This window comes from Coturnix japonica, chromosome 19, assembly GCF_054131305.1.
Source record: "Coturnix japonica strain WE chromosome 19, WE-NBRP24, whole genome shotgun sequence".
Classification (NCBI taxonomy): domain Eukaryota; kingdom Metazoa; phylum Chordata; class Aves; order Galliformes; family Phasianidae; genus Coturnix; species Coturnix japonica.
In genome coordinates this window covers 13,842,930-13,869,102 of record NC_140681.1, presented here as the reverse complement: position 1 = coordinate 13,869,102, position 26,173 = coordinate 13,842,930, and the positions used below count along the sequence as shown (strand labels likewise).

At 45.2% G+C, this 26,173-nt stretch overlaps 1 long non-coding RNA gene across 2 annotated transcripts in view; it reads left to right on the top strand.

Moving 5' to 3' along the window:
• Nucleotides 1–26,173, top strand: part of LOC107323218 (uncharacterized) — an 86,559-nt gene that overhangs the window by 47,205 nt on the left and 13,181 nt on the right. For both annotated transcript variants that reach the window (XR_014935843.1, XR_014935842.1), the window contains exon 4: nucleotides 15,028–15,089. This is a non-coding gene — a long non-coding RNA (uncharacterized LOC107323218). The remainder of the gene's footprint in view (nucleotides 1–15,027; nucleotides 15,090–26,173) is intronic.

The window sequence follows — 26,173 nt, the reverse complement described above, 5'->3', positions numbered from 1 at the left end:
GTTGAAGGCTTTTCTCTTTCAGTACATGCTGACACGTGTCACTGCTGTCACAGACTGTGTGAGATTTAATACTGGAGTTCACTTTGTTGGTGATGTTATTGTCTAAAAGCAAACAAAGGGAAATCCAGGCCTGTGTCTCTGCAGGCTGCTCTACAGCAAGTGACAAAGTGACTTGAAATTTGGTGAATGATGGGTTTTCTCATTTAGTTTGGTTTGATCTTTCATCATAAATTGTGTCAGCATTTCTGTACAATTATTTCAGCATAGCCAGGATCTCACAGTCACTGGGCTTGGTTATGAGCAAAGGTTGAATCAAAGTCTTCATCAAATGCTACAGCTGAAATGTGCCATTCGGGAAAATAAATACATCTGTTATGTCTGTGTATGAAATCCAGCCTGGCCCTTCCTATGGGAGCACCGCACTGGGATGGATGAGCACTTGCTGTTGTGCGCAGGGTCAGTCTTAATGTGGTAAAATTCCAGTGTGAGCTAATTCTGTCTGATTAATATTCTTCTGTGTCTTCTCACAGAAAAAGAAGTTATCCTTTCTGTTCTAGCATTTAAACTTTAACAGCAATGCTATTTTAGAACCTGGGCTTTGAATAGCATGCTTTGAAATATTTCAGAACAATGTCAGCAGGCTTCACCCGTCTCCTAGTGCGGAAATTACCAGACCTGGGCTTAGAGAGATTCCTTCATTTAAAGGAAGAAAGTTGGGCAGGTGTAATTATCCAACAAAGCAGATGTTGTAGGTTCCGCTTTGTATGAGAGGATTTTGAACAGCACCCAGAGGTTCTGGGCATCCCTGGCACTAATTAACTAACACTAACTGCAGCTCAGGTGATGCCCAGCAGCAGAGGCTGGAATGTGCCTGCCATGGAGAGCCTTGGCTCTTGAAGGTTTGGAGCATGGTGCCTTTCCTCTGGACTGGGAAGATTCACCACTCAAACTGTGCTTGGATTTAGACACGGACATACAGCAGAAACATTTGTGCTGATGTTCTCAGCTTTTCTTTTGCTCAGAACTGAAGGGAACCAAACAATTCTCTGTTTTCTGGCTAGTTTTCAGGAAAGACACTCCTAGGCCCTCTAGAGAGGTCACTTACTTCAAGCACGTTTTGTTTGCAGTACTTGCAGTATTGCATGGCTAAGAAGCTGTTCTTTTCTTTTACAAATAGCTGCTGCCTCTTCCAGAACTTAATAATATCTCAAGCAGAGAAATAATTAAAAACCAAACAAACCTGACATTTGCGTATCAATTAAACACCATAAAGAAATGGGCAGCCTGTGTGGGAGCTCTGTGGGTTGCAGCTGTAGCCCATGCTCCCAGCCATGCTTGTAACAGCACTGCTGTCCTCCTGAGTCCCTTTGGTGGTGCTGGGGATTACACCAGCAAAGACCACAGGCTGGAGCTGCTGGGTGATAATGCAGCCTCAGCTTGTCCCCATCTGGGACAAAGACACCAGAACTGGGTTTACGTCACCCAGGTATTTCTTTGAATCTGGCTTTTTTTTCTGTGACAGTGAGCTTTTGCAAAATTAGCTTCAGAGCTGCTGTTTTGCCATCTCATGGAATGATGTATTGGAATCCTGGAAAGATCTTTCAGTGTTTTCAAAGTATTTTTTGAATTGCAAATATGGAGTACAATGTTACCAATTGATAGGAGTGTAAGCAGCAATACATAAGTGCAAGCTGTGGAAAACTGGCCTTGTCAATTTGTTCTGCAGTTTGTACTTGAGCTGTAACCCCTTAAAATTCACCCCTTTCATTTTGCAGAAGCAATTTGGTTTGGCCTTTTCTGCTTGTCTGGGAAGGGTATTAAAGCAAATATCACTGCACAGCTGTGAATGCTGCATGCGTTCCCCTCGTGCAGTGGGAGCAGGCTTTCGGTTCAGATGTCACCCACAACTTGTGGCAGTGAGAGGATATCCCTGCAGTGAGAAACAGGTGAAAGGAAAAGATTATTTTCTCCTTCTATTGGAAGTAAGGGGCATAGTGTGCACACATCCTTAGCCTTAAAACAAACAAACAAAAAACCCCAACAAGTAAACAGCTTTTCTGAAAGCCAAAGAAGTTCTTAATTCCATTCTATCAAACAGGAGATGTGATGTTCTTCATTTAAGAACCAAATTAGTGGATGGTCTTTCTGGGGCATGTCTGAATTGCTCACTTAGAACAACCCCTTCAAGCTGAGCAGAAGAAAATACCCCACTGTCAAAGGGTAAAGGTGGGTCCAGCAGAAAAAAAATGAGCAACTCAAAGATTCATTGTCAGATGGAAGAAAAAGCGGAGAAAACTGATTTGACCTCCCCAGTTGTGGCTTCCTAATGGTGTGCTGACCTTTATAAATACATTAAAATTAATCCATGTTTTACTGTGGTTCCGACTTCAAACAGCTGTCGTAGGCATGACTGTTTCTGCCAACCAACGCTGTGAATGGCAGCGGGGGTTGTGGAAGGCATCACAGAAATTAGTCTGAAGCAGATCTTAGCTATGGGAAATTGCTTGTGTACTTAGTGAACATTTGTTATTTTTTAATGCAGACTGTGTGAAATACAGAGAAAACTTCAGTGCCTGATACATTGCAATGCAGATGCCTTGCTGAGAAGTCTGACAAGTAAGATGAGAAAAACATTTAGAGATGTGCCTACACTCTTTATAGGCAGGGCCAGGCTGTAGGTAAGGTGGGTCAGATAAGGCTCGTGCTCCACTGCAGAGGTTTGTAAGATGAAATGCCTGTCAGAGGCTGGCAGTGAAATGGTCGTGGATGGGTATGAAGCGCTCATAAATCCTGCAAAGTGGTCTGGGCAAGCTGATGGAAAAATTTCTAAATGATGAATTAAAATGTTCCCCATTTTGGAAATTGTTTTTCACTGCTGAATCTGGTGGCTCGTTGTGTGCTGGCACATACAGGGCAGAGTTTTGGGGAGATTTTGAAGCCTGTAGATTGGAATGAAAAAAGAATCTCCATTTTTCTGCTTTTGAGATATGTTGTAGATGGGAATTTATCTTGGCACCGTCCCTTCCCCATCACTGCTCCTCAGTCCTTCTGGTCTTGTATTAGATGTGGAGGCTGGTGGTCCTGCATGCAGTGGGGGGTTGGAGCTTGATGATCCTTGGGGTCCTTTCCGACCCAAACCACTCCATGATTCTGTGGTTCTGTCACAACAGCCCGAAGGAAGCGTGGAGAGAGCAAACCACGTTCTGGTGCTACAGTACCAAAGCGAGACACAACAATAAATAATCACAGTCAGAATGTATCAAGGCTCTGGCAGACCGGAGTTTAGCATTGCTTGTCTAGGGCTATCTTGTATCTTGTGAATGATAACAAAGTGTGTAATGGATGGGAAGGCTCAGACCCTCTTTTGAACAAAACACAGATACCAGTCAAGTATGTGTCCTATGGTTTGTTGTTTTGTTTGTTTGTTTTGTTTTGTTTGTTTTTTAAATTCCAGAATGTAATGAAATAGGAGCAGGAACATGTAATGTGAAAGGCTGTGAAAGATCTCAGGGAGGTGCAAAGCACAGCCCACCATCAGGAATGTGTTTCTGTTGAGGGCAGAGGTTTAAAACCACAGTCACGTTCTGAAAGTTATGAGCCCAGATTGAGTATAAAAAATAATGAAAGCTTGGATGGAGTGGAGCATGGAGGTGTAAGTGGAGAGATTTGTATGAAGCATGAGAATTAAACCCAAATTATTCATGAAGTTTTAACTTTATTGGGTTTCCAAAGGGCACAGAAGCTGTTTGAGGAAACAGAAGTCTGATCATTAACAACCAAATCCTCTTTGTTAGTACTCATGTACGTGTGCAAAAAATGAGAGGCAGGCAAATAAAAGAAAATGTATCAGACCAATGCTCTTATAATGCATTTATCGAAGTCCCATCTCTGCAAACTCCATCTTTCAAGTGAAATATGGTTCTGTGGCTGCACAGTTGATCAGTATTCATCAGATAGCAGGAGAATGTAGCTCGTGTACAGCAGAGTGCACTCAGACTCCTGAGATCATCTCAGGCAATTGCTGGACTGAGCTAAGACTTCCAGTTCCTATTTGCATTGGCATTTCTGTTTTGTGGTGCCATTGGATACCCAGGATAGAATCACAGTCTCAAGATCTCCTTTGTGTTGAGTTGGAGGCGTGGTCATGGACTGCAGAACAGAATGGTCTCTGGCTCCTGATGCACAATTATGTTGTGAAGTGACCTGATGCACTGCAGGAGTTGATGGAAACATCGCTCCATCTTCTCTGGCTGAAGGCACACTGTCTTTCTGGGGGGCTGAGCTGTGGGGGGCTTCTGGTACCGTGCTGAAACAGACTCTTGCTTTCCCTTTTTCCTTGATATTAAATTGCACTACATTTTAAAAAATGATTTTTGTGCAGGAGCACATGAAAGGAAAAGAGCTGAAGCAGTACAGAGAATTCCAGTAAGAGCAGCACTCGTTCCCACTCAGAATTACAATGAGGAAAGATCTATACAAATAATGATGTACAGCAAAGAAAAATCCCATGTCTCCTCCCACCAAAACCTTCAATTACAGGCAAGGCATCCGACAGTTCTCTCTGTACCCCGAGGCATTAGCACTGCTGAGGGAAGGGATGCGATATGGGTGGGATAGAGAACAACTCTTTTCACCCCAAGCATGTGTGTATGTGCTCCCCGCAAGCTGTGGCAGCCAATAACTCCAAAGCCTCAGCTCCTGTGAAAAGTGGTGCACAGTCCTTCAGAGCCACTTGGGATCAAGTCCTTCAGGCCGGCGTTGATACAGATGTAGAGTACTCTCTGTTAATGCAGATGAAGCCCTGAGGTCCTGGCAGCCCAAGAACTGGAGAGCGTGGCTTGGTGACAGCGCAGTAATGCAGGCAGTGCTCTGGGGCTCGTGGAGGCCAGGCTGCAACTCAGATAGGATGGATCAGAAAAATGCCAGCCAATAAAGCAAATCTGGTTAATTGCCAGAGTACAGACTGTAACTTGGTGTAATCTAATGCTCTCCAGGGGCTGGGCCTGAGTAGCACGAGATCTGATGACTCATGCCTTCAACTCAAACTCTGAATGAACCTAAGCATGAAATTTAAATATGAGTTTTTTTCCCCTCTACTTTAATTATTTCCACATTTCTCTGTATATTCTGATTCCTACCCAGTCTGAAAGTACAAATTCTCTTCACACAGCAGAAGCAGTGTTCCCAGTCCAGCTGGATTCACGTCCATGACCTGATTAGAAAATCTTAATTTCTCTCCATGTGTGTAGGACCTGACGTCCATTTTCCCTATATGACTCCATTACCATAAGATTTTCATCTCAGCATTTTGACCTCTAAAAGGATTAGACTGTTGATGTACAAAAACTAAAACAAAAACATGTTTATTTATGTGCACGGTGCATAGCATGGCAGTGGGGATGCAGGTGGTGGGAGTTCAATAAGTGCAGACCCGTAGGGCACAGCTCATTGTGCACTGCAGCACTGAGAGATGCCTGCACAGCCCTGTGGGTGATGGCTGTTTGAAATCCAGGCTGTTCAGACATGCCTGTATCTCAGTGGATCTGAAATGAGAACGCCGGGCACTGAGGAACTTTTTGGAAGTATTTGAGATCGATGGCAGGAGGATACTGTATTGTGCACAGAAATAGATCTGTCCAATAACAGAGTGAGATCTTTCATAATGGGTACCAGAAATGTAACTGACATCGTGAAATTGATTTATGAAAGCAATAAAACATCACATTAGAGGTATTTTATCACTTCAAATCATGAATACAATGTATCAGTGCCAACATAGGATGGATTTATCATAATATTTCTTACAATGTTGTGTTGGAAAGTAGGTTCTGACGTACCATAAAAAGTTTTAGACAACATGAGGTTGCAGTGGGTTTTCTAAATCCCCTGAAAAATCTTTGGTAAGGACATGAAATATTTAAACTTTGCCTACAACATGTTTAATCCAGGCGCTTTTCTTTACACTTGGGAGCCTAGTGAAGGTCTTATTGATTGTGCTTGTTGCTTTGGGTCATAGAATCACAAGGTTGGAAAGGAGCTACAAGGTCCAAAGTCCAGCCATCCCCCCATCACCGTTACTACCATAAGCCACTAAACCATATCATGTAGCTGCTCATCCAGACGCCTCTTGAACAGTGCCAGGGATGGTGACTCCTGTGTAGCCACTGCAGTGCCTGACCACCCTCTGAGAGAAGTTTTTCCTTATGTCTAAGGGTCTAATTAGGCATCGCGCATTTCAAGACACGTGCTGTACGCTGCCGTTGTTTTTGCTTTGTAAAGTATTGATGAGAGTGAGACAATTGTCTTGTGATGATTTCAAGACCTAAATTTATTGGTTTCTATTTCAATGGGGTTTTCAAGCCTGCTTGATGTTGACAGTTTAAGTATATTGGTGATACTGTATTTAAACTGGGTGAAGGCAGCTATTAGGAGCATGGAGATTATTATACTTGGCCTTATTAGAAGATCAGGGTTTGCCCATCACGTTTAATAATGTAGTGCTGCAAAAGTCTTCAATCTTGTCTCAAGAGTTACTCAGGCAATAGTTCTCCTGATTTGATTGACTCTGTTTCCTTTATGAGTTTTGATTAAGGAACTTGGGGATTAACTGCAGTGATTGCAAATGTGGAAGTAATGCAGAAGTGCTCTCTGCTTTTCTGGCCTATTCCCTCTCACACCTTAATAGAGTGTGCATGTATTAATACAGCAGCTGTGATCTATCTTCTGTAATTATTTGGAATGGAGTTTGCTGTGAGAGGAAACCACCCGTGCTATTACTGAGTGCAGTGTGATCTTCAGAGACTGATCAGTCTAAAAGCAAAGTTTGACTGCCTGCCTATTTCTTTCTCTTGACTTCTTCCTTTCCTTTGCCAGCACTGCTCAAAAACTTAATGTCTCAAATTCCTCTTTGCTGTGTCCTGGATAAAGGTTTGGCAGTTCGGAAGCAGTACCAATCAGTATGGAGAGCTCACAGCCCTCTGCACCCTTCACTCTGTCCTTTCCTTTGGAGCATGCTGCAGGCACACAGCCCCATCCATCACTGGGTTCTCCTTTCTCCACATCTCCACTTCCATCCCAGAGTTACTTTGTCCACAGTGGTTTTCCATACACTGCACAATTTTTGCTTGCACTCCTCTGCTCTGCAGTAAGACAAGAAACTTCTCTGCAGTTCCTGTCAAGCAGGGCGGCTTCTTTCCACTGAAATGCCTTCCTGCTTTTGATTACAGATTTCGTCTAAAAACCTTTTATTACCTGTTTCATTTCCTTTACTATTTTTTTTCCTTCCTCTCACCCTCCATTGCTTCTATTATGCTGACTTCACAGATTGATTATTGAACTGTGAAGACCATTTTAGGCTGCTTTATGACAGACATTCCTTGGTGTGCCTATAGAAATGCAACTTCCAAACAAGTTTTGTAATCTTTGTGAGGCTTTATCATATACAGTGTATCTAGATTTACGTTAAGACCATGAACCTCAAAATGAACAGGAGTCAGAAAGTGAAGGAAGAAAGAATAGAAATTCAGAGTTGAGCAGAAGAAAGTGGAAGTTTATAAAAAGAGCAGAACTTTTTCGCTGTGACCACATTTGTTACTACTCCCACTGCTTTGCTCAAGTTAATAAAATCTTGGAGAACTTTCAGCTCTGCACAACTCCTGATTTTTAATGAAAACCTATGAGAGAGATTAGATATCTCTGCTTGTAATCTCTTTCATAAAATGAATAGTTTTCTAAAGATCAGAAACTGCTTCTGCATAAAAATGCCCATGAAGGGAGATCTTTAAAGAATCCTCCATGATGTTTACCCTTATTTTTATTGGATGTGAAATTACTCAGTCCAATACAATCTGGACATGTTTATACTGGAAAACAGATTTCCAAAGCATCTGCCTTTACTTTCTGACTGCTGCTGTCTTGCCGGGGGTGTCTCACTGCCACGTCCCCTCCAGGAAAGTAGCATGACCTCAGTGTGTGCAGCAGTCCCTGCTGGGCTGTGTCACAGCCAGGGCTGCTCTGTCTGTGAGCATCTGGAGCACCACAGCCTCCCCATCGCTTGAGGCTGCAAATCAGCAGGGCAGTGCTGGCTGTTCAGCAAGTCCTTGCGCATGTGCATGCGTTGGAGCTACCTGTAGGGCTGCTTTGGCTCAGCTGCTGGGCAGGAAGTTTCTATACAGGTGCCAAAAAGCAGCAGAAAGCTGCTTCTACAGCAGCTTGGGGTTAGAAACGTGTCCCGTGCAGCATTTCCAGCCTCCCTATTTCAGTTCTGTTGCTTCCGGCAGCTCCGATGCACCAAAGATGGCTGCAGTGGGAAGGTGGCTGTTTCTTGACAGTTTCCAAATACACGTTCCCTCTTTTGTGAAATCCCACTGTGGCTGTAGGCTTAGAAATATACATTGAGTCAACCAGTCTCAGCGTGGGAGGAGCTCCTGCAATGTCTCCATGGAGTATTGCTTGGGATGGGCATTGCAGCCCTGCTCTTCAGAGGGGCTTTTTCGGCCCATGAGGGTGAGATGTCAAGGTCTCACCTGGAGATAGAAGGTGATAGGATGTCCAGAGGATCCACCTCCGCTTGCTGCCGTTGTCCGTGCCCAATGTACACAGAAGGCTGGAGGTAGATTCCTGTGTTTTTTGGAGCTAAAAGGATTTCTATCATTAACCCCATTGTCTTTTGTGAAGAAGGACTCTTAGCTGTAGTAGTAACCACAAATCATGTCACAGGCTCCAGCAGCACGATGTATCCTGATCAGCACGATGACTCCTGGAACGTGGCATTACCCACAGTGAGGACAGCGGGCTGCAATCATACATTGCACCGCAGTCTGATGCTGGTGCTCACGGGTGGCCAACAAGTGTAATTGGAAGCACTTGGCACCCTCCTAAATAAAATATTAAAGCTTACAGCTGAGAGGCAGAAGCATGTAAGTGATGTATGAAAATGCTGATTGCCAATTTCCATGTTCCAGGTGTGATTCATGGGGATGCTGCCTAGGAAGCATTTATATCCAACCATAACAAACAGAAACAGAATGACACAGTTTATTAAGCCAGAGGCAAATGTAAATGATGAAAGGCTGCTGTGTAAAACCACATTAAACATGTCCCGTTACATGATGTAAACCACATTTTGTAGCTGCGTAAACATAATGCTCCTTTCATCCCTCTAATTCCCTGGTGATTTAAATTTCTATATTTTATGAGATAGAAAAATAATAAAATCTGAATTGCAGTTGTGCCAATGCTGTTATCAGCATGAAACTAAGAGAGGGAGTCGTGTCACGTCACTGGGAAGGGAGGTAGATTTCTAAATATTTGTCTTCAGAAAAGGAGAATCAATCATTCTGCAGCCCAGGCTGGGTGAGGAGAATTCATCACGACTAACAGCTGGTGGATGGCCGGCCCACAGCCCTCGGGGTGACACACAGATGTGAACAGGGAGGGTAAAACTCCTTCAGCAGAGGGTTGGGATATTGGATGGTTGAAAATAAAACCCTTGTGAGTACAGCATGGAGTTCTGCATTTAGGTGGTATCATTGCTTACAAGGAGCCTGTTACCAACAACTGGTTCAGACAGTAAGAACCATCATGCAGATCTTTTCCAAGAGATGTGCATGAGAGATGCCTCTGAACCACTACAGATGCATTTTGAAGCAATGAGCACCTTCTGTGGCCACAGCTGTTATTTTCCTGAGGGGTCTGGTTAGTCCAGTGGAGTTCTGTTTTAGATCAGTGCTTACGTGCTTCTTTCTTAGTGCTCTTGCTCTTGAAATCCCATGGAGCTGTTGCCTTGGTGTGCTCCAGGTGACTGTCCCGTGGTGCACACCTGCAATACTGAATGCAGAGCATCGTTTTGTGTGGGCTGCTGCAGAGTCCTGCCTGGTGGTTGATGCCACAAACTCAGAAACATGAGAATGCTCAGTGCTGCTGTCATGCAGCTGCTGTGTTCCTGCTCTGCATGAGTGGAATGGCTTCGTTTGTGCCAGAGGGAGGGGCTGCTTAACTTTCCCTTCTGCATTCCTCCCTTCCTGTAGATGGTGGCTGTTTTGTCACGGGAAGGAACTGTCTTGGACCATTACCTCCTTATTTGGCACTGTGTGTGCACCTTGGAATTGCACTTATCACAGGGCGCAGAGATGAGAAAACCCTTACAGAGTGAAGGAAGTAGTTTTTCTTTCTGACTTGCTGTTTAAAAATGGAGTTGGGAAAGAAACTGATTTCCATCCTCAGAAGATATTTTCATTGTGGCAGAAATGCAGCTGAGCTGTGCTTTAAGGTGGGGTTTCGAACTTCATGTGATGCAGATCTTGAAACTTCAGTGGCTGCCTGTCTGCAGCAAGGCAACTGCCAGGGTGCTGGGTGCTGCTGCAGGCTGATGTAGGGAGAAAAGGTCTGCAAGTGAGGGCTGCAGGCAGCAAACATTTCCCTCTTCTTGATTGCTCTGGAAAGTCCCCACATGTTCTACATTTTTTGAAATGAAATGTCTTTACAATTTGACACATGACTTTGTGGAGCAATCAGCATTTTCTGAGGCTTTTTTCCAGTTAGGCCAAAGATAATCACATTTTGTTGTCAAGCCAAGGAGGAGTGAGACTCGTTTTGAAGGGAAATATACGAGTTGTGCGGTGACAAGCATTCCCATTTGTTCTGCAGTATTTATTGTGCTCTTGTTTCCTGGTTCTTGTTAGTGTGTGTTCTGCGGGAGCTGGGAGCCCATTGCAGTGACAAACTGCTGATTCCCCAATGCAGGCAGTGCACAGCAGCGTGAAATGGACATAATTCATAAAATCAATTAAAAATATTTCCTGTACTGTATTTCTTACATAGATTTAAAGCACAGCCTTTTCACCTTTCTGGCATTCTATTTTGCACAAATTTAATTATAATTTGCCATTCCAAAATGTGGGGCAAAGCAGCACTGTCTGGGATGTGGCAGGAGGGACCCAGAGGCATCAGAGCTCACTGCCCCAACCCCGACCTCACCTCAGCCAATGATTCCTCTGAAGAGGAAAGATTATGCTCCACTCAGGAGTGATGGCCCCGTGTAACTGTCAGCATAGTTCTGCTTGTACAAAGTTTGGTAGGAAATGCCCAGTGTGCAAAAATATGAGCTGTATTTGCCACTGCTTGAGGAATTCAGCAGCGTTTCCCTCTTAGTCTGCACCAGAAGTAGCTTGCACTGTGATGGTAATTGGTTTTCATCTGACTGCAGCAAAACTATGAATCAACTGCAGCCCATTTTTAATAATGAGGAAGTAAAACATAGTCAGAAATACATTCACAGTGCTGCAGCTTTCAGTGACTGTGTGCAGTAAGTGATGCCCACGGCCCCTCTGTGGGCTCAGCTTCTCTCCAGCCTTTTTTTTCCAGTTCAAGCATTAAAAAGAAATTTAGCATTTAGAGCAGCTGAGTTGGCATGAGATGGAGCAGAATGCAGGAATTGATTCTACTCCTCTCTGTGCCCCAGTGCAGCACTGTCTGTGACACAGTGCTGGAGGGCAGCCTCCCTTCCCTGCTCCCACAGTGGGCTGTATGGGCTGTATGGGCAGTGTGGGCTGTATGGGCAGTACAAGCAGCCAGGCTTTGTTAAGCTGTGATGTTCCTCAGAACCACTCCTGGAAATGGTGCAGTAACCTCCAGCACTGATTGTGGGAATTTTCCCTCCCTTGACTAAAGGAAGAGATTGTGTAGTATTAACAGATGGGTAAGTTACTATGGTGATGCAGGCTATATAAATAGAAAAAAATATATGTATAGTGCCTTTCAGATGCAATCTGACAAGAAGATTGTGACCCGTTTCCATGGGACTTTATGGAGGAATGGAGTGTGTTCGTATTAATACTTTGTGAAAGTTTGATGTGACACCAAAGACCTTGTTTTGTTTCAGGCAAGCGCTGCAGGAACTTTGTGTGCTAGATCCACGCCTACAGAATCCCAAATTCCTCCCGTGTTTGCCGCAGTCCTCGCACGCTCTCCCCTCTAACTGGGAGGGCCGTGGCTGTAGTATTAACAGTTTCCTCATCCTGTTTGTCCTTTGTCCATAGGTGCAGGGTTTGACTCAGGTCAGATCAGCTTAATAGGCCTCTCCAATCCGTGGTCTTCTTCCTCAGTTCTAACAAAGCTCCCCAACAGATAATGTAATTTCATTCACTCAGACTCTGCTACACAGCCTTCCTCCATGCGGGATGTGAAGCTGTCTGACTGCAAGCAGAGGGATGGGCAGGGCAGGCAGTGGGTGTCCCTGAGGCAGAGGCTTCTGCAGAACAGGCCATGCCAAAGCCATGTGGAGAGCTGCCCTGGGCTGCAGCACTGCAGGCTCTCAGGTTAACTGAACAGGTAAAAAAACCACAATGAGAATAGAAGGGGGTGTGGGGAAAATGTAAAAATATACAACCTTGAATTTTTTGTTCAGAAATTGTTTCCTTGTCTGGGTGCTCAGGCTTCAGGACAGACAGAGATAATGTTCAGCCAACCCTCAGTATTGTATGGCTTTTCTCCTCTCGTATCTCTGCCTACGGGCTAAGGCAGCTTGGCCAGCTGGACTCTGAAACATCCCTTATCTTTATCTGCGGAATGCCAAAGTGATCTGCAGGAAGGATTTAGGCAGCACTGGTGGTGATGTGATGATTACTTAGATTAATTTTAAAGCCTTTTTGGCTTTCAGAATTTTGCTCATGACTCATGTCTTCACAAGATATGATTAGAGAGGTTTATTGCAGCGATGGTGTGTGAGCAGCCTTGGAGAGCCTCTTGTGTTGATTTAAAGGCAATCTCAAATGAGAAGGTGAAAAATGAAACCCCAAATGAGACATCAGGACCTGACTTTTCTACCAGCTGGTATTTGTTTGTCTGCATCTGCCACTGCTCTGAAAAAGCTGCTGCCAGCAGGAGCTGTGCTGCTTCCCTGTGCTGAATGCAGGGGAGTCTGCTCCCTGCCTTGGTTCTATGGTGCTGAGAAGGTAGAAAACTTGATTTTTGTCTATAAAACAAAAAGTTATGACTCAAAGAGCAAAGTAGGAGCTGAGTAAGGCTGTTCTGATGCCAGAGCAAGATTGAATGTGGGCTGTGAAAGCCGTGAATGACTGCCATGTGTTCACAGCATGCAGACATTGTGACACACCGTGCTGGCTCTCTTGGTTTCCAGTGCTCCCCATACACAACCATGGGTCGATTTACCAGAGATGACAGTGACTGAGAGGGAGCACTTGGAATCCCAAAGCCGCTAAGCTCCGTCTCAATCAAAGTCCATCACAGCACCTATGGGTGCATGTTTATCTTTGGGTATAGTCCACGTCTCAGTTCCCCTCTTGGATTTTTTTGCCTTCTCAGCACTGTTCCTGCAGTGCTGTGCAACCAACTTTTCTGTGTGCTTCAGCCCCAGCACTGCTGTGAGCCCTTCTGCTCTGCAGTGCAGTTGGTGGCACAGGGCTGCCTGCTGAGGGCCCTAAGCAGAGCCAGCTTTTCACATCTCGCTTCCTGATGGTGCCTGGCTGTGGCAGATGCACAATTTGCACCCAGTTTCATGCAAGAACCCTGAGTGCCAGATGGGCTCCTGGCAGCCCCGTGCTGAACCTCAGCAGGCTGTTCAGTGAACTCGAGACAGGATTTTAGTACAGGGCAGAAGATGGCACCTGGCATTCAGCTCTATTTTTCAGTGGTACAAAAAGGTGTGTAATTAATGCTTTGTGTGGCTGCTGTGATCACACACATGGTCTGGTCAGCAGTCCATGTTCCAGCTGCCTTGGCCATACCAATGGACTGCTGTACTGCTGTACTGGCACTTGTTGGGCATGTGAAACAGAAGCAATTTTGCATATCCTAAATTTAGTGTACGCATCCATGTATCTATTCTGTGTGCACAATTTGGGCATGTTTTCATTTGCATTTTATCGCATTTAACTGAAGCGGGTTTAGAAAAGCTGGTTTAGATCAATTTGAGTTGAGCAGGACCTCTAGTGGGCCACAGTCAGAACACCAGCACTTCTGTACCCTTCAGCCATCCTTGAGAGCTTGCTCAGAAGGGAAATATCTCAATATTTCCAGTTACAGAGTTACAGTAGTTGATAAGATTTTTCCCTATCACATGGAGGTTTATACATCGTGTATGATCCTACCAGCCTGAATTTGTAAACCAGCTCAATCCCTCTGCTTTACCCAGTGTGTAGCTTTTTTCAGTCCATAATATCATGTTTCCACAGTAGATTTTTCCCATATATTCTATGAAATGTATTTACTTGATGTTAGACAAATCACATACCATACATCTACCCCGTAGCTGATCTATGCCCAGTGCATGTGGAGAGGCCCAGAGCAGTGCAGTGCTGGAGCCGCACCAGGCACAATAAATACCCAGTGCTGGGACTGCTGCGCTGCTTTTGTGGTCCCACTCCTGCCCGGACCCCAGAGGCATAAACCTGCAGTGCTGCTGCACTCTCACACCATGGGGGAATCTCCCCTCCTTACTGTAAATGCAGGAGCACCCAGGAGAGAAGGGAGCTGAGAGCAGCCACATCCTGGAGCTCTTACTTCACATTTCCATTTTTACCGATCTTTTTCTCACTTTTCTCTATTTGTTCTCTCGAAAACAGAAAAAAAGCTCATAGGGTCTGGGTTTCTGCTTGTGGAAATCGATACACAAGTTCATACACATTTACTTTCCCGGAGGCGATTCAAGCAAAGGCAGAGTAACACCAGTGTTGGAGTTCATCAAGAATTTACTCCACTAAAATGAAAACTTACCTTCAGGTTTTAGTTCCAAATTGGAGCAAAGCAATTTATGTTATCACCATCGATTTTGATGCTTGTTGTGTTCTTCTGTTATCTTCCCCAATCAAAGGAACCAAGAAGCAGGCAGAGAGCTGGGAACAGGCTGGGAGTCTGGGAAGCACCGCTCCATCTGAGCATAGAGGCAACAGACCTTAAAGAAAATGCTAATGAAGCTTGAAATCATATCTGCATTGCAAATAACATCATTTGTTCTGCCTTCATACAAAAGTAATTTGAATTGTTTGCTGTTCTCTTCTGGTTTTACAGGTGAACAGTGCTGCCTGTTCAGGTGCCTCAGACCCCCAAGATCTCATTGAGAACCAAGCAGGGTAAGTGGAAAACATGCTGCATTGGGCAGATCTTCCCTTTGATGTCCTGGTTGGTGTTCTTTTGTCAGCTGTTCTCACATAGTAGGTGATGGGATCCCCTGTCAAGGCTGCCTGGTGGTTTCCCCAGTGTAGCAAGAGCTCTTGAAGAATGTGGTGTCAGCAACAGGCAGCCAGGACTAAGCCTAGAAACCCAGGATCAAATCTGGACCTGGTTCTTTCACTTTCAGAACATGCTTAAGATGTTGTTCTCTGGGCTTACAGTGTTTGTGCATCTGTTTGGGTGCAGCATTTCTATGGCAGTGGTGAAATGTGCAGCTCAAGTCCTTTATGCAGCAGCCAGCTGTGCTGCAGACTGCCCATACAGCTGTAAGGGCTCAGGCAGAAGAGAACAAACTCAAGACTCCTCACGTTAGTGGTGTTAGAAGAGCTGTTGAATCAAGGGGGGATGGTTGCATTACCCTACAGTGCAGCTCTTTTGATTCATTTTCAGAGAAAGATCATTAGGCTTCTTTCCTAAATATGGTATTTTGACGAGGAATTGTCTGTTTTTTCTTGTGCATTTGTAACATCTGTAGTCCACCTTTTCAATGCTGTTTTATCCTCTCAGTCTCAGATATTTTTGTCCACTTGTAGCAGCAATAGCATATCCTTAGGTGGTGACTTTCCTAAACACGTGCACCTGTCCCAGCTGGCAGTTCCCATACTTTGTGAGGACATTTTTGGATGAGTGTTCAGTAGTTCAGCTTCATCCATGTACAGAAACAGAGCTTTTTTTGGTGTTCTGCAGACAGAGGCTTCAGAACTGTCACATCTACAAACTATTTAACTTTCAAAGGCTCATTAAATCCTTGGCTCCTTCTGCAGGCTGCGCAAGTGCCTCGTGCAAAATTCTGGAAGGGAGCTGGGAGGAGGAACAGGATAAAAGCTGTGTGCCCTTCCTGCCATCACACCCCACACAGCACTGCTGTCTGCCACACACTGCCACTCCTCTGAAGCAGCACCCAGGGTGTGCTGCAGTGTGTAGCAGCACAGGTCATTAAGCCCGTAACAAAGCTCCACTCGCAACAGGGCTGGCAATGCTTCATAAGTTTGTTTGCACCAGAGCAGACTGAAAGGAGGCTGATACTTGAATGCATTTCTGGGCTTCACGTGGGAAAAGCAATGAGAAATAGATGGCATCTGATTTAAACCACAATTTTCACCATCCAAATCTATTTTTTATTCCTGCTGCACAGTTTTAGCAAGAAAAGTGAGTGAAAAATTGCTGTCATAAAAGAGTCATCTGCTTCCCATTACACTGACATTTAAGGATTGCACACGCTGAAATGTTCCTGTGTGCCAGAGAGAGTGGCAGAGAAAACAGAAGGTTGAAATTCACAACACATGGGGGATTTAGTAATTTGGCTGCCCTGGAGGTGGGCGAGGAGCCGGGCACGGGGAGCCATGCAGCCTCCTGCACCTCAACCCTCCCACCTCCCGGCTGCTGTGTGCTGAGGGATTCCATTGAGGGCACAAAGGAGAAGCCTTACTCCAAGCAGCCTTTGCCCCCTGCCTCCTCCAGATGCAAAAAAGGCAACGTTGATGTTTTCAGCCAGAAGTCAGAGGGTTGGGAGCTCTGAAGGCGGGGATTCACGGCTCTGATGGTTCCCTTCTGGTCTTTACTCCAATGCAATTGTTGACGTTCTTTGAACTGGGAAAGTTCTTTTCCCTCTGTGCAGGTTTCAGCCAGCTGATATCTTTTGGTTTCTTGCAAGTTGAGCAGTGTGTTTTTTTGTGAGTGAGGTCTCTAAGAATCCTGTGTGTCTCAGCAGCGAGCAGCAGGCAGCAGCTCAGTGCTCCTGGTGCAGCTGGACTGTGTCACTGTGTCTCTTTGGATGCAGCAGCACTGGCATGGAGCACAGAGGGGGTCTCACCTTGCTGAGCCTTTGGATGGCCCCACAAAGCCATGGGAAGGACTGAGAATGGTGTAGTTCTGACAGTACCTCATACCTGTGCTGGTGTTTGAGCCATACAGTGTGGCTTCAAGCCGGAGGGTCCTGAGTGCAGTGGAGTGGTTTCTATTCAGATCATCTTCTCAAAGTTTCAGTTGTTAAAATATTTTAAATCTATTTCAAAAAGTAAAAAAAAAAAAAAAAAAAAAAAGAAAAGAAAAAAAGAAAAAAGAAAAAGAAAAAGTTAGTATAGTCAGAACGCTGCATTGTGGAAGAACAAAGACAAAGACGAGGCTCGTTCTCCAGCTACATCTTCTGTATCACATATATTCTATTTACAAGTCCAAAAACAGTCGTTGGTTTTTCCCTATCCGTAGGGCTCCATGCTCAGCCCTCTCCTCATGTTTGCAGCTGTTTGCTCAGTCCCATGTTAGCACTGCTGCCAGCAGGGAACCTGTGCTGAGCTGTGCCTGGCTCGGAGCTCCTGCTGCTGAGAGCAGAGATGTGCCTGCTCACTTACTGTGACACCACTCCTCTTCCCAAACATTAAAGCTCAGTTTGAAAGTAAACTGTATGTTTTATCTTAACAGGGAAACTGTAAAAAGAGATGCCAGTGGGTTTTACAGGATTCAGCTTGCACTGTTTTTCGTGATCCTTTGAAACCCATAGCATTTTTTCTAGCTGTGTGTCCAAACCTGGACTCTGCATTTAGCAGTGACCCATCCTGCAGCTGCAGAAGGAATGTGTTTATTGCTCTGCAGCAAAGAACAAAACAGCTGAATGCCCATATTTGAATAAAAGCATTCTGCTTCTCTTAGAAATAGAGCTGTGCTTTGCATTGCCAGCTCCCAGCTCCTTCCAGAGCTGGAAATCCCAACATTGGAGCACACCGCAGTAAGGAAGGGAATTGCCTTCAGCTCTGCAGAATGAGCCCTTCAACTTATCTAGCCAGGTGGGGAAAATCAAAGAGGAAAAATCACACAGCAAAGTGTGTTAACAAAAAAAACCCAACCAATAACAAAACCCAATGTATTTTTAGTTAGGGGTGAATGCAGGTAACACGGGGTGTGTAGGGTAGTGCTGAAACTGCATGAGATATCAAAGGTCCTAATTCTAAGCTTAGGAGCAACGTTACTAAATTAATGTAGTGTAAAGCTAATGTGGGATGGGAGGTGTAGGTTTAGGTTATTTTGTGCTAGAAGAGGTATTTGGTGAAGGAAGTGCTACATCCACCACTTGGGAGACCACGTGCTTTGGAACCCCATCAGTCTGCAGCTCTCTCTGAAGCTGATGACAATTTTAAAGAAGACTGAATTAATTCAGAAATACAAAGAGAATGGAAGTGGCTACAAATAGTCCCGCCTATGCATTTAGCACCGCCTCCAGCATTTGGGTGTTTATTCTTCTCTCCCCCACCCCCCTGGCAACTCGAGCTGCTGAAGTTTTATTAATAGTGAAAATGCTTCACAATTCCAATCTGCTGCTTTTTTTTTTTTATTTCCCAGGTGCAGTGTATGGGTTTCTGCTCATTTCCCCACCAGTTTCACAATTTCTGTCCTCTGAATGTTGGCATTTTGATATTAAATGTTATTACAAGCCCTTGTTTTTATGGGTTTTTAGAAAGCCTCCAAATGTTTGCTGCACTGATGTTTGTTGCATTCAGATCTACAGCTTCCGAGCTGCCTACCACAAACTGCATGCTTGCAAATGGTAATTAGATGCTCTATTTTATGAGCATCATGAATTCAAATGAATGTGCTTACAGCAGGCCCTGAGTCACAGAGCAGCCCGGGGATGCTGATAGACGTGATCAATCACAGCTGGGCTACAAGCCAGCAGCAGCTCCAGGCCCAAGTTCCCTGCACAGCTCCTGGCTCTGCAGAGCCCCCGGGATTTTGATCTGGGGTTGGTATTCCTGTGCAGAATGCAAAGAAATTGCTGCTTACACACTCATCTGGGGCCCTTTGTGTTCTTATGTTCCCAAGTAAAACACTGTCCAAATATGGAGGTTTTAAAAACAGATTTAACCAGGAAAGGGATCTTCTGTTTTCCCTTTGTTTTCCTTAATCTGCCTCACAAACCAAAAGTTTGAGATCACAGTCCTTAGGAAGATGCACTCGCTGCTGACATCTCAAATGCTGTTTTTCCCCAGTCGGTTCTTTCATCAAACTTTAGTTCTAAATGCTTTTCCCCTTTAATTCTAGTAGGACATCTCACACAGGTACGTTTTAATCTTTAGCATTAATTAACTTGGGAAAGTGTAAAGTAGCACAAGCGTAGATGGCAATAGGAAGGAAAGTAATAAAAACTGATTGATGACTAAAGCCGAGGAAACAGAACTGCAGCCTCCTTGCAGATGTGGCTGTTAATGAGATTTCCTCCATTTCTGCCTGAGTGGGGGTCATTTCTCACCCCCCACTGAGCACTGTGAGAGTTTCCTGTCTCTGTGCCTGGTCCCAGTTAGGGTTGCAGACAGATACTGGTAAATACAGCATGATATTGTTAGATATCCCTGTAGCACACAGACATCCTGATGCCTGTGAGTGCCTTCTGCACAGGGAGCAGAGAGGGCTAAGCAGCAGATTCCTTCTGCTAATGACTTGTGATCCTGCAGCAAACCCAATTTGTATCCACAATGAGACCTTGTAGCGTTAGTGGCAGTGTTAATATCAGTGTAATTAATAATACTATTTATACCATCTAGAGACAGTCACTAATTACGCAGGGTACCTCACTAGGCAACAGCGTGAGCTTGTTTTCACTCATGTAACCCATTCAGGGATGTGCTGAGAAACACTGCTGAGGGTGGGTGGGAGAACTGTGTGGGGAAGCACCCGGATCCATCACTGCAGTTCCGTGGGGTGGCACAGCCTGGGGCCAGGCTGCCCATAATTAAAGCTAAATATGGCTTCACTGCTAAATAAAACTCTACTGCCCTCTAAAAAGGCATCTGGCTTTCAGAAGTAACACAGTGCAAAATCACTGTCTGTGTGCAAAGCAGTTTGTTTTGTGCTGCAGTTTTCCTGGAGCTGGATCCCTCTGTTACCCCACGTGCACAACTCTTCCATCCCTCACAGGAACCATCGGTGCTGCAGCACAGAACAAACTACTGACGAGATGGGAAGCAAACCAAGTTCACCCATTCCCAGCAGAAACATTTCTCTCGGTCAGTTGGGTTTCACAGGGGTGAAAAGTGTGTGTGAGCCATTCTGTGCTTTCTGTCTCACTAATGTGGTGCTATTTAAAGAATCTCCCATGTTTTAACCTCTTACGCTTCTTCTCCCTCACTCTCTTTCTCATCAGACTCTTCCCATCCTGATCACTGATAACTGGTGGGACGATGAAGTGAGGCATACTGTGCAAATAGAGCCCTGATCCATTGTGAGGAGCAGAGTCTTTTCAAACTATTTGAAGGATTCGGGGGCCTTGCTAGTTCTGCCTTAACTCAGATTTCTGACACACTCTGAGGCATAAAGATGTCTTTGTCAAAATTCATCACTTCTTCCCCTTATTCAAAGGAGAAATAAGTCTGACTCAGATGTTGATGAGTTGTATGGGAAGGTCAAGATTGATAGCAGTTGTAAGGAAGAATGAAACCACTTTTAAAGCTCATCCCTTCCTGGTGATAAAGAATATGATCTCAATTATTTCTCTCTTCTATGGACCTGTTTTAAGTGAAGATTTTTCTTGCATGTAGTTTTACATTGGCAATAAAAGCAGTTCTTTTGGGTAAGCTTTGATCCATAGACTCTGACAGCCCAGCAGTCGAGGCTGTGTTTCTCCATCCACAGCCTTGTGATTTACACAGCACAAAGGGCTGTACATGTGTAGCACACAACAAGAATGACATCCCACACCCGTGTGCTGTATAAAAATTACGTTGTGGTGAGAAGACAGCAGGGTTCCCAATGAGGAGTTGGAGCACCACCAGGACGGCTGCTGAGCAGGCTAAACTCAGAGCTGGCTTTATTAAGATTGTTTAAACTGCTTCAGTGATTTGCACTCTTCACATTTCAGCCAGTGAAAAGCAGACCTCTCAGATGTTCCTCCCCCCAGGCAGCCATGGTGCGCCTTGGTTTTCAGCAACCAACCATGTATATTAAAACAGGTTTGGGCTTAGGCAGCCTGGTAGAGGCTGGGTCACCTGAAACTTCTCTGCAGCAGCTCAATGGCAATGTGATGGATGAATGTCCCATCATGCCCCTTCTGGTACTAAATGTTCTCTGGTACTTTTACTGAGCTAATCAAATGTTATGGTAACGTCACTGCTCTCTGACTTGGCAGCTCCAGGAGGGAGGGGGCTGTGGGACCAGTTGTCCTTAAACAGGGAGTTTGACTTGTGAGTAGAATACAGGGAATACAATACCCAGTTAGTCAACAAGTAGGAACGACACGTGGACACTGAACCTTTGGGATGGTGTGGAGCAGCTCTCAGCAGGACAGCACGGTCTGCTTCTGCTTCAGTGGATCTGCTCAGGGGACGTTTGTTTTGATCTGAAGGTTTTGCTCTTAAAGGAGAACAGACTGCTCTTTTGTGGCTGCAGAGACACAGTGGTGGTGCAGGCAGTAGCAGAACACCAGGCTCATGCTGCTCTGTCTGGAGATAGAGGAACAATATCAGGGAATGTGAATGTCCAGCTGATACGCAGAAAACAAAAGACATATTTGAGCTCCAGTCTACTGATTGAATTAGTAGAACAGCATAGCTCACACTTTCCTTCCCTCTTTAATACTGACTATTTCCTACGTGCACCTGGGATCAACCTTCACCTCCCCATGCTGCCACCAGCTACAAGCCCTGGGATGCACCTTCTGCTGGCTGGCTGGCACTGCCCATGCACTGCTCCTGCAGCCCCACCTCGATGAGGGGGTTTGCCCTGCAGCTGGAAAGTTAGGCAGGATCCTTTGCTAAGGCTTCCTACAGTGAGAGGAGACACGTTGTTTTTTAAAGGAGGAGAATTTGCGGAGAAAAGCTGCACATCACTCGTATCTCTGGTTCCCAGCCCTGCAAGGCCGCCTCTGACCTGCACGTTTGGTTTGAGCCACATCAGTCTGCTGCCATGTTCATGGGATCCAGATGCCTAAAATAAATTGATGGCTTTCACTGTGAGGCCCTGTGAGGCTGTAGGGTTTGTCAGTGCAGCACAAGCAGCTGCGTGCAGAGCTGTAATGGTGGGCACGGCATTACAGCCAACAACTGGTGAGCTCCCGCTCTGTGGTGAGCCCACCCTCTGTGACTGAGCATTCATCTTCGAACCGAATGACGTGGCCTTTCAGCAGAAGCCCCCGGATTCCGGTGAGCACAGCCCTGTGAATAACAGCCCTGTGAATAACAGCCCTCCGAGTAACAGCGCGGGGTTTGCTGACGCTCTCACACGATGGAAAGAAAAAAAAGAAGCTTCAGGCTTCCACATGCGCTAATTTTTCGTGTAGGAGTCCTGGAACAATGAGCCTTTAACGTGCATACGTAAATAATTAGCGCCGTTACAAGTCGGCTGGTTCCTTATTAATTGGCTGCACGTGCATGAACGGAGCCGGGCGGTGCCGTCGGGGCGGGGATGTGAGCGGAGCGCTCCGGGTCGGCTTGGGAAGGAGGAGGGACCCCCCTGGCGGCTGTGCGGGAGAACGGCTCCCGTCGGCGCGGCGTGCTGCCCCGTGCTGCCCCGTGCTGCCCTTTTACCGGTACGCGATTATTACATCCACCAGTTCGGTGTCTCCCGCTCGTCCCACAATAAACCGCCCGGACGGCCGGGTTTGCTTGGGACAGAGGGCACGTTCGGGCCCGACGGATTTAGGTCATGTGAGTGATAAATAAAAGTCACAATCCAACCGATCCACCAGAAGCATTTGCTTCAAACAGCTGAGTTAAGGCTGCTTTGCTTTTGTGCTTTGTAAATGGTTTTTAGTGTTAATTTTGAAATCCTGGATGCAGGTGGCTTGTTCTGTCTTGACCCCCTTTGGGGTCAGTGTTTGGGCTGTTCTGCAATCAGTAGCTTCTACCCTGACAAAGAAAACCAACCTAACCAATACAGCTTACAGGGTGGCTTGTTTTGTTTCCAGTTGGTGTGAAACTGCTTTTGAATAAAAGCCAAAATTTAATTTGAAAATGACAAATGCAGCAGTTTAAAATGATCAGTTAAAAGCTGCCCACCAGCCCTGCAGAGCCCTCAGAAGGAAACGTGCAGCCACGCATGTTTCATAGTCAAACTGGATGCGCTCAGGACAGGGGGAAGCTGTCAGAGCACAGAACCAATTGCTTCTCATCAGTGTGCAGCCAACGTGTCTGAGCCAGCAGCGCTCAGCTCTCACACCCATTGCTGTGCATAAGCTGAAGAAATCAAACTTCTTTGCTGCTTCAGTGCTGAAGTGGGTTTTCAGTCCTCTGTGTGAATACTGCTCCATGTGGAGCTCATTGCCTTATTTCAATGTCCAGTTTGCTGGATAGTAACTGCTGGGCTCCCTTTGCAACAGCAGAGGAAAAGGGGTGTATAGGAAAAGTGCTTGTGTAGACCAAATTTTCAGAAGCTTATATTAATTTTTTATTTCAATATAAGTTTTTATCTCAATTTACTTTTAAAATTTGGTTATTTTTAAAAAGAAACACACAAATATGTTAAATAATCTGATTTTTATTTAAATCTGTTTTATCTGCTGCAGGGAGGCTAAAATGACAGGAAATGGTCTGATGGAGGGATTTCGATGGAACCCACAAGAAAACAGTAAAGATTTGGAATTCAGGGCCAACAGCCAAAAGGAAATGGAGGGAAATGCAGCTCTGGACAAAGGCACCCTGAAATCTGAACTGTTTTTAACACAAATAGAAAGGATTTAGATTTCAGATTGAACCCTGGTGCTATTTTTATTTTATAAAGAAAGTAAAATTGGAAGAGTTTCTTTCCTGTAATGAAACCCCAAATACAAACAGTTCCTTTTTGATTTCTAAGGCAGATTTCTCTGTTGAGGAGGATTTCTGTTTTTATAACTCGCGGTACCTCTCATTATGATATTAATAAGTGATGTCCACAGTGCAGTACATTCAGCCTAATGGTTTGATCAGCGCAGTAGAACCTTGCCCTTTGCATTCCTATTCTGTGGCACTAAGTCCTGCTGTGTGCCCTGTGATGAGCAGAGCTGCATTTCCCTCTCCCAGAAGATGTGGGAGTGGAACAGAGATGAAACTGCTTTGTGATTTAGAGCAAGCGCAGGAAAATTCCCAGCGTCAGCTGTTGTACCAGATGAGATTATCAGTTGAGGACACGCTCTGTGTGCTCCAGCACCAACCAGCGTGACTGTGGTCAGCCAGGATCTACATGTCCCCATGGCACGATGCCTTCAAGCTCCTTTGAGCTGTGCTTGATTGCCAGGAACTGCTTCTGTATACACAAAGAGAAAACAAACGCTTCTGCCTGGCAGCTCACCAGCTGGGCAGTGCAGAATCTGCACCCCAGGAGATACAAGCATATATTTTATGAATGAAAATTGGAGCAGGCAACCTAGAACTCAGCATTCATAAATTTCAAATGCCTTGGGCTGAAAATAAAGTTAAAGAGCGGGGCCTGGGAGTTTTAAGGAATATCAGCAGGTCTGAAGGATGCAGCAGTGTCTGGGTTACACAGAGAGGAGTAAGGTTATGTCTGGGAAGAGACTTGGGGATTGACAGCCATGGAAGTGATCTGTCTGTGACCTGAAAAGGAAAACCACCACCCAGCCCTTTACCCTGTGGTTCACTCTCCCCATTACAGACAGGGCTGTGGTTCTGGATAAGCGTAAGAAAGTGTAACATGTTATTGGCTTTGTCCACACTGGACCAATTCCTCTCATAAAATGATGAAACCTACAGGCTTCCTAGTGGGAAAGACTGGAGTGACTGTTCAGAAGTGGATGTTAAAGCTCATGTCTGAATTGGCTTCCAGCAGCACCCCAAAATCTGTGTTAGAAGCAATAACTCGGATTCTGCTCTGTACTGTGATCATTTTCAGGTATCATCCTGAAAATTTTCTAAAATTTTCTTCTTTTCTTCTATTCTTCAAGATCAAGTTTTTACCTCGATCTCTAGTGGATACAACTGACTTGATTTACTATCAAAACAAGCAACTAAGGAATTCACTTTAGGAAGGAAATCAGTACTATAAAAAATGAGTGAAAAGCTTGCAATTCTGAAGACCACAAGTTTTGGAGAACAAATGACGATGGAAGTTAATGTTGGCCTTTGGATGAAACCAACAGCCAGCTCTACTGAACCAAGCAGAGCATTCCTAACCTGACATGCTGACAGGGACACCCCTGCCTATTCCAAAAGAGAGTTTGGATGAAGCCAGATTTATCGCGTGTTCCCAACAGGGGCTGGGCTGACTCTAAAGGAAGCTATGCTGGCCAAAAGTAAACAAGATACACATGAAGTCGTTTGTGCCATCAGGAAATCTTCCAGGGGATATGTGCAGAGGAGAAAGAAAGCCAGCAGAAATAAATGGCTTAAGCTGTCTTTCCCCTCTCCTCCTTATGCTCTGTCTCTGTATTTTCAGAGGATGTAAATGAAGGTCTCCTCCCCAGAATTCTTACCCTTATATGCACTTTCTTTACCCGTGCTCCCCCAGGAAAGTAACTCTGTGTGCTGCTCCCTCCCGGCACAGCAGCCCCCTTTGTGGCAGCTGCTGGGGATGCTCAGTGGCACAGTGCTGCTCCTGCGGCTGCTGGCATTCATGCTTGGATATGGACCCCTGCAAGAGCAGGCTGGGGCTGGACAGCCGCGCTTTTCCCAGGAGCATGTGTGAATGATTTGAATTATGTAATTCTGTAAAGAAAATGTAGCCTTTTCCAGCTGCATTTACTGTGAGCAGACACGCAGCCACAGTAATTGCAAATATCGGGACAAGAAACTTTCGCATTTACATTCTGGCAAACTGGAGCCAACATTTTAATCTGCTAAGAGAGCCCAGGAGAGCTGTGCTGGTGGCACACATTGTTCACTGCTCCATGTCTGACCAGAGTCTGACTTGAACTTTGTAATTTGCTGGAGTGGAGTCACTAAATTACACACTGCTATGAGATATACAATCCCACATGAGACACAGAGCAGCTCCTTAATACGACAGCCTTCAAACAGGCATGAGCTCAAATACCACTGCAGAGAACAAAGCTTCCCAGTGTTAGATA